This window comes from Taeniopygia guttata, chromosome 1 (assembly GCF_048771995.1).
Source record: "Taeniopygia guttata chromosome 1, bTaeGut7.mat, whole genome shotgun sequence".
Lineage (NCBI taxonomy): Eukaryota > Metazoa > Chordata > Aves > Passeriformes > Estrildidae > Taeniopygia > Taeniopygia guttata.
Genome location: NC_133024.1, coordinates 15584745 through 15600148, shown reverse-complemented (window position 1 = coordinate 15600148; position 15404 = coordinate 15584745). Strand labels below are relative to the sequence as shown.

Here is a 15404-nt window from a genome sequence, read left to right as displayed (position 1 = left end):
CTGGATCTGTTTCTCTTTTAACAAAGGAAGGGGTTTATTAAGGCACACAAGTGAGTATGAAAATGCAGGGTATTCTGTTGTAATTCCCAGTATCAACTATTCCAATACCACCCATTTCAGCAAGAATATATTGAGGCATGAAATAAAGCTTTGGTGTTAAAACTGTTATTTTCAGAACATGGGAAGAATGGATGAGGTGATGTGTGGTACTGGTTTAGCATGCCATAAACTCATGGATTATGATTTTTTATTCTATTCTATATTATGGAATGGAAACTTTAGGACACACTCACAGTGTAGATTTCTCTATGCCAAAGGCAGCATATACGTTTCAAGAAACTTGACTTCTAAATCCTTGCCTTTTTTGTTTTCTTCTGTCAAATGTAGAAAGTAAATCACCTCAGAAAGACAATTTTGACACTCCATCTTGGTATTGCATTTACAGATTCCTAGAATGGGAACGTGGCTTTTTAGAGCCAACAGCAAATATGATCTGGGACCATGTTTGTTCAAGATAAGAAATATTGCATTACTTCCTATTCACTGAATATGATTCATCCCATTCAGTAAATGAAGTAGTGGAATAATGGATTCATGCATATAATTAAGGATAATATCATAGTTTAAATGCATAGTGTTTAATTGGTTAATAGCCATTTAAACTCTTCTAAATTTTGAGTGCTTTACTCTGCAATCTTACCTTCTAAACATAATTAAATATATTGTTACTTGTGATAACAATACATATATAACATTAACAGCTTACTAGGTTTTATCATAATTCTTCAAATAATATAATCACAGGATAATTGAGGTCAGATTAGATATCTATAAATCATCATCGCCATCAAGCTCAAATCAAAACATATCAAATAAGATCAGGTTGTTCAAGGCCTTTCATATTTGAGTTTTGAATGTCTCCAAGAATTCTCCACAATCCCTCCAGGCAACCTGTTGCACTATTTGACCATTTAAATGGTGAAAAACTATCTTTCCTTATATCTTCCCAAAATGGAAGGGCTGCAACTTTTGCTTCTTGTCCTTTTGCTGTTCAGGTCTGAGAATAGTCCAGCTCTAAACAACCCTGTGTTGTACTTATGGACATCAGTAACACCTCCCTCAGCCATCTCAGGTTTTAGCAGCTCTTTCCCCCCACATATCAGCCATTCTTGCAGATTTGGTAATGACCATAAATTTGGTGAGAGTTTATTTCATCCCATTTCCTGAATTGTTAATGAAGACATTAAGTCAAATTGGGCTCAAGCAATAAAATAACAGTAACAGACTGTGTGTGTACAAAACAGTGCCCTACACCACATCATCACACAGAGCCAAGCAAAAAATTCTCCTGGCATGTTTTCTGATCAGTAGAGCTTTTTAATCATACCTAGTTAATCAGCCAGAGGTCTCCTCCCACATCTTTATTCTAGGCATCCTCTATGTGGTGAGAAATGTGCCATAGGGAAAGGGTTTGAGGCACCTCCATGACATCCAGGATGACACATGACCAGAAATTGAAACTCTCCAGGCTGTGCCTTCATGTCTTCACTGTCTCAGTCTCAGGTCAAAGAAAGGCAGAGTTCCTGGCATGAGGAACACTTTGGAGAGAGGCTAAAACAGCCAACAGGCTTGGACATAGTGCAAAAAACTTACCTGAATCAGTGATCACAGATGTAATCAGATCCCAGCAATGATGCTTAAAAGATTTGGGGTTGTTTTTTTAAGAAATTACTTGATTCTTAATAAATCTCTTTTTCCTGAGTGTTGATTTGTGGTTTCTTGGCTGATAGGTTTAGCAGTGCTTAACTCACTTACTCAACTGGGCTGTTGAGCGCTCAGCAAACTTGAGGACCAAATTTGGAGAGAAATGGATCTGTAGATCACTTGATGTTTTTACTGAGACTAAGATTTCTCTTAATCCAAATTGTTTAAATACTTTTCTTTACACTGAGAAACAGAATGAACAAAACATGGGCAAATAGCCCAGCTCCAGATCACGTGGAAAAATTGACCTCATAGTTTCAACTACTTAGTTGTTGTAAAACTCTCTGTGTATAGTGATGGAAAACTTAAAGCTCATTACACATATATTCCAGGCTAAGTCTCTGGTATACTTTCATTAATAATAATTTACCTCTGTACTTACTAGATTAGCTAACTTAATTTAGCATATTTAAGGAGATGTTTTAGTGCTAATGTATCGTTACAATTGGATGTGATGTAGATTGTAGAAAGTTTTGTCAGTTTTCTGTGAGTTTCTGTCCAGCAGAACACCTGGTTCTGAGAACAATAAACCTAGAGAAGCCCCATGTGCTGTCATTTCAGGTCTCAGACACTCCTGCGTGGATTGTCTGGTGTTTCATAAAGGCTGAGAGCAGTCTTTTGTTCAGTGAAAGATGGTAAAAAATGTTTCTAATCTGCTGAAATACTTAATACTTGTGGAAACTTGACACACTGCAGACTTCTATCCTATCTTGGGAAATACTCAAAACTTGTTGAACAAAGCCCAAATCTAACTGGGCTCTGCTTTGAGCCAAAGTTTGGACCAGGTGCCCTCCGAAGTCCTTTCCATCCGAAATTATTCCCGGTTTCTGTCTCCAGCTTGATTGGGACTGACCATCAGATCAGAAGTTCCTGAGGAGAGGCTGACAAGATATATATGGCAGACCACGGAGGTCTTTTCTTTCTAAAATCTGATGCTAACAATACTCCTAAAGAGGGTTATCCAAATACCCTAAATTTAGGTAGAAATAGCAAGCATCTTCAATATGCATTTTTGCAATAAAACAAGAAAGAACACCCTATTTGAATAAGCTATTTTGCTTGCATTTGACTTGTGGCTCATGTAAATAGCATTTGCAATTTGATTTTGCAGACCAGTGATGAAATGCTAAAATATGCAATAAAATATATGGGCTTAATTAGACAAATTACCAGATATTTTTTGTTGTTTTTTCACAAACATCTGGTACATATTTATATACTATGCAGTAGGAGGGTCCCTAAACATTCTGGTCTATAAGCAGAAAAGGAACAGGTAGTTCTTAGTAACAGCATTTCTAAAGGTTTTTGCTTTCAGACTTTGGTTTAAATAAAAAGTTAAGATTTCCAGATAGGTCAAATGTAAACCTGAGAACAATTTTTAAAATTACTGTGAGCTCCATACAAAAAAAGAAAAAAAGTGCATTGCAGTAAATACAAGACCTCTGTGTCCTTTATGCAGAAAGGAAGGGCCCATCTAGGAGAGTAATTTGTAGCTGAGGTTGTTGAAACCATTACTTTTCTAGGTTTGGTAGATTAAGAGGATTTCCTGGCTCTGACAGGAAATAAAAAATCATGCATAACATGATTTTAAGGCATTCTTCTGAGCTCTCAGAAAGAAAGCATCATTCCCCCTCCTTGGTCACTTTGTCATTTCCAAGCATCAGTGTTCACATGAGGGCAGAGCTAAATTATGTATTTTCTCCTGCACTGCACTGTGTTCATAGATTTTTATTATGTGGCTGTCATGGTTTTGAAAAAAGCAGTTAATATTTATTTTTCTATACACTTGCTAATGACAGAAAGAGAAACTGGGGCATTTCTCCATCCTCTTCAAAGGTATGAAGCTTTCTAAAGGTGTTGCCTTGGCAAAAGCCAAGATTTTTGAAGAAGCTCTCTAACCAGCAGCTCATCAAAACCAGTAAATATTTTATTATTTGCCTCTGTTGATCACATTTAGTTGAATAAGATTGCTGCCAGATTTGGAGAAACAAGAAACCATCAGTCATGCTCTGAAATGCCCTTGTCTGCTTAGTAATTACAGAGAGAACTGAGACAGGCTGGTACAGTTCAACACCACATCGGGTGGTGGAGTGAAAAAAATCTCATTTCAAAGGCTACCTGACTTTTTTCCTAGCTGCAAAAAAGTCTTTAAATGAAAAAAACGTACTCATATTCTTCAAAGGAAGGCTTTCCCCCAACTTCTTCTTTAAACAGCAATAGAAGATCATAAATACTGTAGGAAAATCTAAAAGAAAAGCTTCAGAGACAGTTTTCCTTTACTAGCACTAACTGTATTTTATAGATTGAGTCTCCATTTTGTCTCCATCTTAAAGCTGTAAAACAGCTCAGGCTGTAAAAATATATGATTGTATATGGTCCTAGAAGGACAAGAGAGGTTTAGAAATGGTCTCATGAATTAATGCCATTAATCTCTCAAGACTAATCTCTAACATCAGTCATTATAAGTCTACTTTCGAATATCAGTTCAGACATCTTCTTTCTCTGAAATGCCTTTCTTTTTTTCTTCTCCTCAAATAAACCTTCTTTTCCATTGATGAGATTTTTTAAAAAAGGAAACAAAAGCTTCTGGCTTTTCAGTGTCATCTTGAAGAATTATCCAGGAGTAATCCAGTTCCACCAGACTTTGTTTTACCTTTTTATGTGAGTGGTGCTGCAATAAAAACAGTTGTGCTAATATTCCATGGCTAGGCTATATTTCAATTAAGAAGGCTTTTAAACCTAAATAAAACCAGTGATTGTAGGTAATAGGAAAATCATTACATTCCCTAGAACAATAAGGGGTTTCCTACTTGGTGATTATTCTGTTTTACTTACAGGTACCTGTCAGTATTCAACAAGTCCCTCTGGCTAGTCCAAAGTGTTCCATTTCAGAAATAAATTCAGTAAAAAATTAACATTTAGTACATGAGAGGAAATTAAGTGTCCTAGGTTTACTTTATGATGACGCACACTGAAATGTAATACAGGGGATACTCATATTTTCTACTTTTGGGCACCTCTGTTCTGTCAGCCACTGTCAGCTTCCCACACAGCCTGCGAATGAGAGGCCAACTCCATCGGGACATGCCCAAGTTAGGACTGCCCAGTGAATTTATGCCGCAACTGTGAATTTCACAGGAAAATACTGGGTTTTGTCACAAAAGGGTCAGCAGCTGGCTCAGGACGCATTTCAAAAACAGTGAAAATGTCTATTTTTTTCCTCCTCTTTTTTTTCCTCCTCTGATTAAAACTTTCATTTACCTGGCAAGAAAAATATATCAAAATCAAAGAAAAATTTATATAGCATGAAATTCTGAGGATAATGTTGATGGACTAATCCCAAGAATACAGTAAAAACTTTTCAGAAATGTGCCATTTCATTATGCCCCTGCTTCAGTCTCTAAAAACAAGATATGTAATAACTTTATTGTTAAGAGGGAATTCAGTCTTGAAAATTAATCTCTAGTGTCTTTCAGGTATTGTAGACTTTGAAAATCCTACTATTAAAAAGACATGGGTGGCTGACACTAGCAGTTCAGTGTGATTGACCTCACATTGCTTCATCTGCACAGCTATTGATTTTTCTTTTTCTCTTCGTTTTGACATTTCACATGATTCAATCCAAGATTCATCACTTTGGAAATGTCAAGTTTTTAGGTAGTTTTTTTTATTGTTTGGAAAGAGTGATCTTTGAAGTGTTTTGCTACCTAACTTTTTTTCAGACACATCAGCACTGAATCAACTCAGAATTGAGTGGTTTGGTTTGGTTTTTTTTTTTCTTTCCTAGTGTATTCCAATGTGCCTTTTTACTGGCTGTATCAAAGTCAAAGATAACAGCACTGTTTTGGATAGATTTACAGTCTCAGCACTTTCCATGAGAAAGCTCTCTGGGGATAAAAGCCTTTATGCAACACCACGCTGTGTGATGGGAAAGCAATAGGGAGCAACTGTAGCACATACTAATGCAGTGTATATTACAGAAATATCAGATAACATTTCATGACATTTATTCAGCACCTAATAATTACAGTTATACTCACCAGTTGCATGGGACATGAAAGCAGTGGGAACCTGAATGGAAACTGTCTGAGCTGAACAGAAAATTCTGAGCAGCACCATGAACTTGAACCTGATAATGTGGAGCTGGTGCAGCTGCCTGGTTCCACTTCACTCCTGTTTGCTCTCCAGATACAGCACTTGACTGAAAGCCAAAGAGTCTCCAAAACACGGTGCAGCCTTGAATGTCCTTCTAATGGGTGCTGCAGCACACATTTAAAGTGTTGAATGACTACTGAAAATAAAACTTAGGATGTTTCCTCACTGCATCAGTGTCCCAGGAAACCCTGAGAGCCGCAGGTCAAACTGCGTGACCGATCAGAATGCACGAGCCGTGTGCCACACGTCAGAGAGCAGAGAGGAGCTGGCCACCAGGAAATTACAGAGGCTCCCTCCAGGTTTTGGATTCCATTTTGACACAGGACTGGAATCAGAAGACAGCTGGCTGCCAAGAGAGCCCAAGGAAATTGCCTGTAGGTGTCTTGCTTTCTCTGCATTGCTGTGGGTCCGTGTTATCCAGCAGCCTTTGTGGTAGCCCTGCTCCTCTGGAGCACATAGCTGGAGATGTAGTGGCCTGTGAAATATGGGGGAGCTGATTTCTGGCTGTCTGAAAAGGCCTAAAAGCCCTTTAGGGACCGATCACTCCTCTGGAAACCCACACGTACCCTGCTGTAGTAGGTTCTGGCTGATCACTGGCCCATGGAAATTTTCTCTCTGTACAGATCTGATCCAAAGAATCCTTTACATTTCTCAATTTTACCACTTCTTCTCTCATCTCTTTTTACTGACTTTTCTCCCTCTGACAGAATTTAATTGCTTAGTCTGCTCTCTCTTTACATCACAGATCTCAGTAGTGCAGACCATGCATGCTTTTCTCTCACTCTCCTTCCCAGTGTGTTTCTCCCTAATGGGTGCCATTATTTTTACACTACTCAGAAACTTTCCCCTCAGGGTTGGTGAGGGAGGAGCAATATGTCTCATGCAGAGAAGTGTCGCTGTCGAGGCAGGACGGGAATGAGAAGACTGATTCAGAAGCTGCTGAGAGTAAAACTCTGATTTATTCAAAACACACCGCTCTTTTATACAGAGCTTCGTGAGGACCAACTCCATTGGTCCTGAAGTGAAAACAATCCAAAGCATTGGTGCAAAGTGCTTGACGCACAGTGATAGAACTTAACTATAAACAATGTGAACGACAAGAGAGATAAAGAGTTATTTACATTCTCTCCAGCTCTTTCCCAGGCTTCTGCCTGGCTAGAAATGCTTCATTTCTCTCTTTGACTGAATCTGAGACCCACAGAGAAGTCCTGAGTTTGAAATGTCCTGGTGGAATGTATCTAGGCAAGATGAAAGCAGAGTTTGGAAAAGGTCTGAAACAGTGAAGTGCTGTGGGGTAGCTGAAATTAAGGTGATGATTTGCGCAAGCAGAAACTGTCAAAAAAATCATGCTGAAACATTTGAAAGAAGGTATTATCTCAGTGAGGTTGATTAATTAATTTTTGAAAGACTTCTCCAATCTTTGTCTCTTATGAATTTAGCATTACCTGGGCATGGTAGTAGCTGCATAAAGCTTTGTCCAATTCTATGTCCTCATCATCTTATTATTCAATACACCTGCCAGGATCCAATTTTCTTCAGTGTTGGTGATTCAAGATTTCTTCTATTAACTTCTATGAACATTTTTATGATATTAAAGAGATGCCCCTAAGCAAATAAGAATTAGATATTCTGTAAAAGAAGTTAATCTAAATTTAAAATACAAGGTTTTATGAACTGTGGGCTCCAGTACACCTAACATCCAGCCCTTTGCTGAGTTATTGGGTTTCTTACCTTGAAGTTTCACAGGTACAGAATGTTTTTCTCTACTCTTTGTAAAAAATCCCTTTCATTGTACTCAGAGTTGCATCAATTTTACTCAAGCTGAATAGGTATTTATTTAGTGATTATCCATACACAAATTGAGTTACCTGTGTCAATTTTCCATTAATATTGGTAGTGTCGTCCAGATTCTGAGTATTATGTGGGTAAAAGTGGAAGCAAAGTTATAAATAGCTGAATAATCTACATACATTTTTAGGCAAAATAATATATTTATTGAGGACAATTCAGTAGTAGTACCACTGCATTAGTAAAGGTTTCTTTGTAAAATCCCAGAAAAGCCTTTTCTCCTCCAACTCTTGTAAGTAGATGACAATAGCAAGTCCATTCAAAGTGATGGTTAGAACATGATTTATTTTTTTCATAAACTATTGGTATCTTCCTAAGTTGGAATTGACAAAGGGGAGTGGAAATTCGAGAGCATTAAAAAAACTATTCAATAACCAGTAGAAATAATATTTCATTTACTCATTTGCTAATGTAGGACAGTTTTCCCTTTTAAAAAATTTAGTTACTGTCATGGTTTGACACGGAAAAAGAATTTTTCTCGGAAGGAAGAAGTCAGTTTGGATAGTGACCAATTGAAGGTGGACATGCGTCTGAGAACACAGAGGGGTTAAGAGCAGAATTCCCAGGAGAACTCGCTCTCTTTGGTTCGGTCAGCGGTCAGTGCAGGACTCTCCCCTGCCCAGCCCATGGCTGGGTGGGGGAGGGGAAAAGCCATGTGGCCTTTGGAGGTAGGCCCAAGGGTGGAGGGACTGGAACCGGGCTGGCCCCCTGCAGATGGAAGGGTGGAGAAATCTGGGATGTTTCCGTTCCCCCCAGAGTCAAGAGAGAGAGAGAGATAAAGAGACAGCAGCATCTTGTCAGCAGTTCACCGCGGGGAAGGAGAAGAGCGGGGGGGCCGCAAGGTGCCCAGCCACCTGTGGGAGCTGGAGCCTGGGCAGTAAGCCATCCTTGAGAGTCAGGACTTTTAACCCTTCCTTGAGAAATGAAAGCTTTGTGAAATTTTTCTCCTCCTCGGTTTGAAAGAGAGGAAGAAAGACAGCTTGGACCCTGGGATGTTAGAAGGAGAAATTCTAGGTGGGAGGAGAAGATGGAGTAGCATTTTGGCTGGACTTTTTCTTGGTAGCCACAGACTGAACCGATCTTCTCCTCCAAGAGAGACTGTATTTTAGGAGGATGCCGGTGAGCCAAAGAGACCATGCTTCAGCTGGGAAAAGACAGAAGTGGAGTAAACAGGGAAAAGTTAGGGAGGTTTGTGGTGGTGCCCCCTGTCTTCAGAGAAGAAGAAGAGAAGATCTATGTTCTTGGATCCTCGGCCCCAGGGGAAAATGGGGGGGATTGTGGTCCCAAAAATGAAAAACTGAACTGTTGTTTTTTCCCCTCTTGGCAGGGCATCCTTGAAAGGAAAAAATCCTAAAAGCAGTCTGTCCATCCATGCATTGGTGGTGAGAGCACTGTTCATGGAAAGGAGAAGGTCACCATTGGCAAACTTTTTTCTCCAGGCAGTGCTATGTGTGACAAGGAAGCACAGGGCGTGGCAGCTGTGTTTCTTGGGGGGTCTGTGGCACAGGAGGGGCTCCTCTCTCCCTCTATGGACTGAGAATCAATTGTCTGGAGGGTGGAAACCTGATTGGGGTCCAGATTGTGTCTCACTGTGGTTTGTTGGAGTTGGGTGGTGGGAGGAGGAATGCTTTGGAAGGTTTTCATTTTGATTTTTGTGTGTGTTTTTTTTCTTTCTTTTTCCTTTTATAGTAGTATAGTAGTAGTAGCTTAATAAAGTTTTTTTCCTTGTTATTAAGCTTGGGCCTGCTTTGCTCTATTCTCAATCGCATTTCACAGCATTCAATTGAGAGATTGCATTTTCATGGGGGCACTGGCATTGTGCCAGTGTCAAACCATGACAGTTATTTTATTGCTTTTTTAAGATTAGAGGTATCAGAGTTTGAGTGTGAACTCATATCAAGGTGGAAAACAAGGGCAGTGCAAAGGTCAGCACTTTGAGTTCTGACTGATCCATCAGCACAGTTCAACTTCAATGCCAGTGGACCATTTCTGGAAGTGTTTTGTCTTCATCCATGGCATCCCACCTAATCTAATGGAAGGTATCCCTGGGTAAAAGCTAAATGATCTTTAAAGGTCCCTCAACCCAAATCATTCTGGGGTTCTGTGATTTCTGACAGACCTGGTGCCTTATTGGTAACACTTAGGGTGTCTGTCTATTAACAATAAATTAAATTACAGTACTAACATCTATAATTTTACTGTCTGATTTAAATTTGCAATAATTTCATAACTTCTCTTTAATCTTAGAGAGGTTGAATGCCTTTTTGTGAAGTGTGTGGGGTGTCCTCTCTGAAAAACAAAGCAAAACAAAGCAGAAGTTTTTTGTCTTCTTAAATTATTCTAAGTCTTGTACAGGAACCTTATCAATGCTCCTAGATTCAAAATATTTTCCAATCAGATGGTTTCTTCTTGCAGTATTTTGCTACCACTGTTTGTAGCCATTTCTTGAGCAGAGTGCTTCTTGCAACCCAAAAGCCGTAGTACTCCTGTGAGAGCCACAGGAGCAGATGCCTTTTTAAATTATTGCAGGTTGGATTTATGGGGAGGGGAACAAGAAATACTTTGGCACTCTGAAATTAACATTTTTCAAAAAAACATGAACATTAGAAGTTATATTTGTCAACTACAAAAACTCAGTGTTGCAGGAAAGAGATAAACAATGACAGAGAATGAGGGTAGGAAAACAAAATAAGGCTGGATTTGTCCAGCATTGAGGATCTCTTATCAGTTGTGACAGCTGTGCAGTCCATGCACTATGTGCCATTTGAAAAAACAATAAAATCTCCAGTGAGTGTCTCTGCTGACTGATTGATACTCCTGAAGGTTCTGTAACACTTGAATTTAGTAAAGGTGGGGCAGCACATGATGTGCACAGCACACCGATAAAATAAGTTTGTTAAACAAACATGTTATCTCAGCACTTTAGGTTATAAGAAGCAGTTCTTATCATTAATTTATTGGTGACCACTTGTAAATAAATATATTTTCTGCCAGATCTTGGAGAAACAGGAAGACAGGAGAATTAACAAGAGAATGAACAAGAGACATTTACTCTGCTCTGGGTGTTCTGCAGCCATTCAGAATAAGTGTTATCAGTTACCTTATTAAATGTATCCAGTAAATCATTTTCTTACACTTTCTCTTTATTTTGAAGTAAAAAGCTCTGGGGGATTTTTGTTTGTTTGTTTGTTTGTTTTGGGTTTTTTTGTCGGTTTTTTGGTTTTGGTTATTTTTTTTTTGTATTTGCCAGGACAATTAATGAACATGTTTGAAAACTATTTCAATATTTCAGACTAGAGCAACTTGAATAGATTTTCTTGACGTATTCCTGACAAAAAGGTTGATATTCACTGCTGATAGTCCTTGCAAATAACAACACTGCTGCTGATCTCCAGTTCAGCTTTATCTTTTTCATTGCATGACATTTTTTTAGATTAGCAGTTTTGAGACTGTATATTCAAGGTGATATGGAGTCACATTTTTCCTATATGTAAATATGATATTTATTCTATTCCTTTATCGGCAACACTACACCAAATCCCAGCACAAAAATACAAGGTGAAGGGCCCTAATGTACCTATTTTCTGAGATATTTATTGACCAATACAGTAAAATATAGTTAATATTTTTATTTTTATATGTATGTATTTATAGGGGTTTTTTTAACTATTTACAGTAATTTTTAGTGCAAAGAGGCCTGGAATTTGGAAGGGAGGCATGAAGGAGTCAGAAAAGCATCCTCTGAAGAGGTGACATGAGAATATTGGCCCTTCCTCCCTGTGAGAGTTCAATGAGACAGGACCATGGTGAAAGGCAGCCTTGCAGAAAGCTGAGCTAATTGCTGGCATTTTCTTCTGCTTTAGGCAGGAACTCTTTGGATAGGAAATCTGACTTCCTTTTAAATGAAATTTGAAGAGGTCTTAGAATGAGCATTCCTTAATGAATACCTTGTTAACTCCATCTCACCCATGCCTTACCTACAGGCAGGGCAATGCTTCCCTTCCAGCTCACTGGGAAATCACTTAAAAAGTGTGACGGTCCTGATGTTGGCTTTTTGGGAGACAGCAATCAATAAAAAAGATCACGAACTATCTCCAGTAAAATAGTGCTGATTCCCAGAAGAATGAACAAAGTTGTGCTCCAATTGACTGTCTCCATCTAATACTTGTCTCTGGTTGTGAATGCCAGGAAAGATAATCAAGAAAAAGTTCCAATGCTGCCAAATCCTATAAACTGTTAAGCAAGTTACGGGATAGTTTTTCCTTGACAAATATTGTCAGACTGTAGCTCAACAAGGAGCTATGAAAGTAAAAGATAAATGAAAATCGAATGCAAATGTGATTTAAAACTAAACAAGGCATCTGTCTTTCATCACTCTGTCAAATGGGGCAGAAAGACAGGTCTGTGAACAGACAAACTGTTGTGTACAATTTGTAGCAATCACCTTTCTCAGAATGAATGGGAGCAGCAGGAGCAGCCTCACATGTGTGAATTGCATTAGAGATGGCAATTGAGTCATTGTAACTTAAGGCAGCAGGTTCTAATTGGGAAATGCTATCCGTAAAGAAAACAAAGATGGCCTTTGGGATGAAACTGAAAGATGAGGTGTCAGGGAAAGAGCTCCATCCTGGCATATTCTGTAGATTCTCCTCATGGGTGGTAATTTGAAGTAATGAGTAGTCCTTGTTGAATGACCTTGTACAGCTGCTGTACTGCCTGTTCAATCTGTAACTCACTTTCCATCAATTGCACTTTTATTACAATTAAATGTGCCATCATAAAGCACTAAAAATGAGCAGCACAATCTCTGCATATGTTCACAGCCCTTTAGCTTGGAACTGGGAGGGTGGCAGAAGTCCATCCTAAACCTTTTGTTCGTGCCAAAGTGCAATTTGTTGATTGAAAGATGCTGGGTGATGGAGCTGGAGAGGATGGCAGGCTTTGTTCAGCATGCACAGAAGCACTCACAAAAGAATTTGAGATTGGAATGCCTGCTTGAGCCAACATGCTGCCAAGAGGCCACCTGGATTAGGGCATGGAGAACAAAGTGCCCTTTCTCTCCCCACTCTCAATACCCCATCCTAGGCAACACTAAATATGAACAAAAATGTTCGTACATGTTGCCATTTTGACAGCAGAGACATTCCTGTTTTGTCAAGATAATGATAACCACAATGAATGTGGCTAACAGGTTTTGGTTCTACTTTTGTTTATAGGGGAGAAACACTCATTCTAGTTTTTCACACTGCAATATTTAGACAATACACTGCTTTTAGTTACTGCTGAAGAGAGATGGAAGGAATGGATGTTGGTGGTTCCCACGTCATTGTTAATATCTTTAAAGATTCAATTTAGGATTAGTTTCAGCATTTCATTGACACAAATACTGCTTAACATTTGTGTTCTGAATTTTTAAAATATGAAGTAGGTTGTTGTGATTGTGTGAAGGCCAGATTCTGCTGTCTTACAACAGAGTTGCTTTATTTCACTTGCCTTTACACATTGAGATATCCTTTTCTAGATCAGTGAGTAAACAAATGCAATTGAGTGAAATATTTGTGCTGAATACAACATACAGTGAAGAACTGTATTAAAATTTCATTTAAATTATCTTTTCTTTTAGTGTGTTTTAATGTGGTTTGCTAAATTTGAAGCTCTTACAGGAAGGGTTTTTTTTTTGTTCTTGATATTTGGTCAAAGCAGAAAACCAAAATTTTTGTGTCTGTATAATTTTCTTCATGGTGGTAGGAGAACACAGAGATTTTAAGTATGAAGAAAAGATCTATTTCAAGTAATCTTTCAAAAGAATAGCTGTTAGGATAAATTGTCCATTTTTGTAACAGAAGTCTTAGAATTGTAATATAATTGTGTGAGCTGCTCTGGAACAATTAATTTAAAGTTCATATGCATTTCTTTCTATAGGTAGCTTTAAAGAAAGCTGACTCCACACAGGCACTTTAACATTTCTGAAGCTGAGTCACTCCAAAATGATTCCAACAGTAACCAGCACTGCTTTTGCATTATTTAGGACACAAATGCTCTGAGATAATTTCGAGTAATTTTACTAAATTTGTTACATATTCCAGACATTGGGGCAGTCTGCTAGAAGTGACAGGAAAACACAATTTATGTCCTCATTTAGGAAATCATCTCTTACTTCCCCTTCTGTTTTTAATCCTTCATCTCTCATATTCAAGCCTTTAAGACAGGGACCTTTTCCTCCTACCCACAGTCTTCATGTTAGATCATAAATAATGGATCATAATCAAGCACTTTGTAGTACTTTTATTGGCTGCCAGTGTCATCTCCAGTATTTATCTTGTCTACACTCCACTCCAGTGTTTCCAAATGCAGTAAATCTGAGACTTCAGCCTGGTAACAGTCCTATCTCTTTATGATTTCATTGACTAGGAATTCAGACGTACACTTTCCCCATCTGTCATATCTTAAGAGCTTTTGCCACATTGTAAATTGTGCAAGACTAGATTCACTCTGTCTCAGGAATATTATTCTTAGCCTGGTCTGATTTTGAAAATTCCCCTTTTTCCTCCACTGTCTCGTTTGCCATGCTTGTGGTGAAGCCAGCCCATGGAGTTCTGGGATTAATTTGCATTCACCTGATCATTGTGGTGTATAAATTCTGTAAGATTTTAGGGCATCATTTTGATCAGAGGCATTTTTAATAAATATACTCTGCCTATGTCTCAGATACATATATTTCCATGAGGCCTGTGTGCTCCAGGATGAACCTGTGTGCTCACTAGCATCCAAATTTTTTGTCATTTTGACATCTAAATATGTAAGTATATCCTACAGGGAGAAAAAAAAAACCTTAAAGATGTAAATATAGACCAACTGATTATTTTTTTTTAATTTAAATTTAATTTTTTTTTTTCCTTTAAAATTATCATTTTCATTGTGCAAAGTATTCTTTTATTGGAAATGTTTTGCTTTCAGAAACGAAACTTTGAAAACTGAAGTTTGGCTGTGATCAGAGGTGTAATTTGCTCATGTCACCATCTTCTTCTGTCTCCTTGAGGCAGTTTCTCACATCCTTCACAATGGCCTAATGTCCCAAGGATCAGTTGCCTAAAAAAAATCTAGTTACAACAAAGATCTAGTTACATGGTGTATATAGGAATGTTATATATATAGGAAATCTGGTAAAGGAACAAAGTCATGATGTACCTGAATAAAAACTCAAAATGAAACACCCCCAGCATTCTCAAATTAAAGCATTCAGAGTTATGGACTGAATCATGTGACCTTTGCATTGTGTTTACACAAATACTGAAGTGGATGATTTTAATTATAAAGGCTCTTTATTTTCTGCCAGGATTTTCTCTGGCTGGGAAAACATCCTTGTCTTCAGTGATAGGACAGGAGGGGAAGCAGGATGGCTTCTAAGTAGGAAACCAAAGTACAGAAGTGTTTTCTGTGTGTTTACCGACTACTTTGACAACATGCCTTCTTTAAGCAGCATGCACCAAGAGCAGAAATAAGCCATGTGGAAAGAAAAATAACTAGAGTTTTATGTCTAAATCAGTTGTATTTCCTTTGGTTGCTCACCCTGTTGATCCCAAGTAGCATATGTTTGCTCACAAGGCTAAGACATGCAGTTGTGTACTGTAGATGGA

The 15404-nt window shown here is 38.3% G+C and overlaps 1 protein-coding gene across 6 annotated transcripts in view; it reads left to right on the top strand.

The window, feature by feature from the left end:
• The window catches only part of EPHA6 (EPH receptor A6), a 380709-nt gene that overhangs the window by 222421 nt on the left and 142884 nt on the right, over positions 1 to 15404 (top strand). The gene's annotated exons all lie outside the window — the stretch shown is intronic.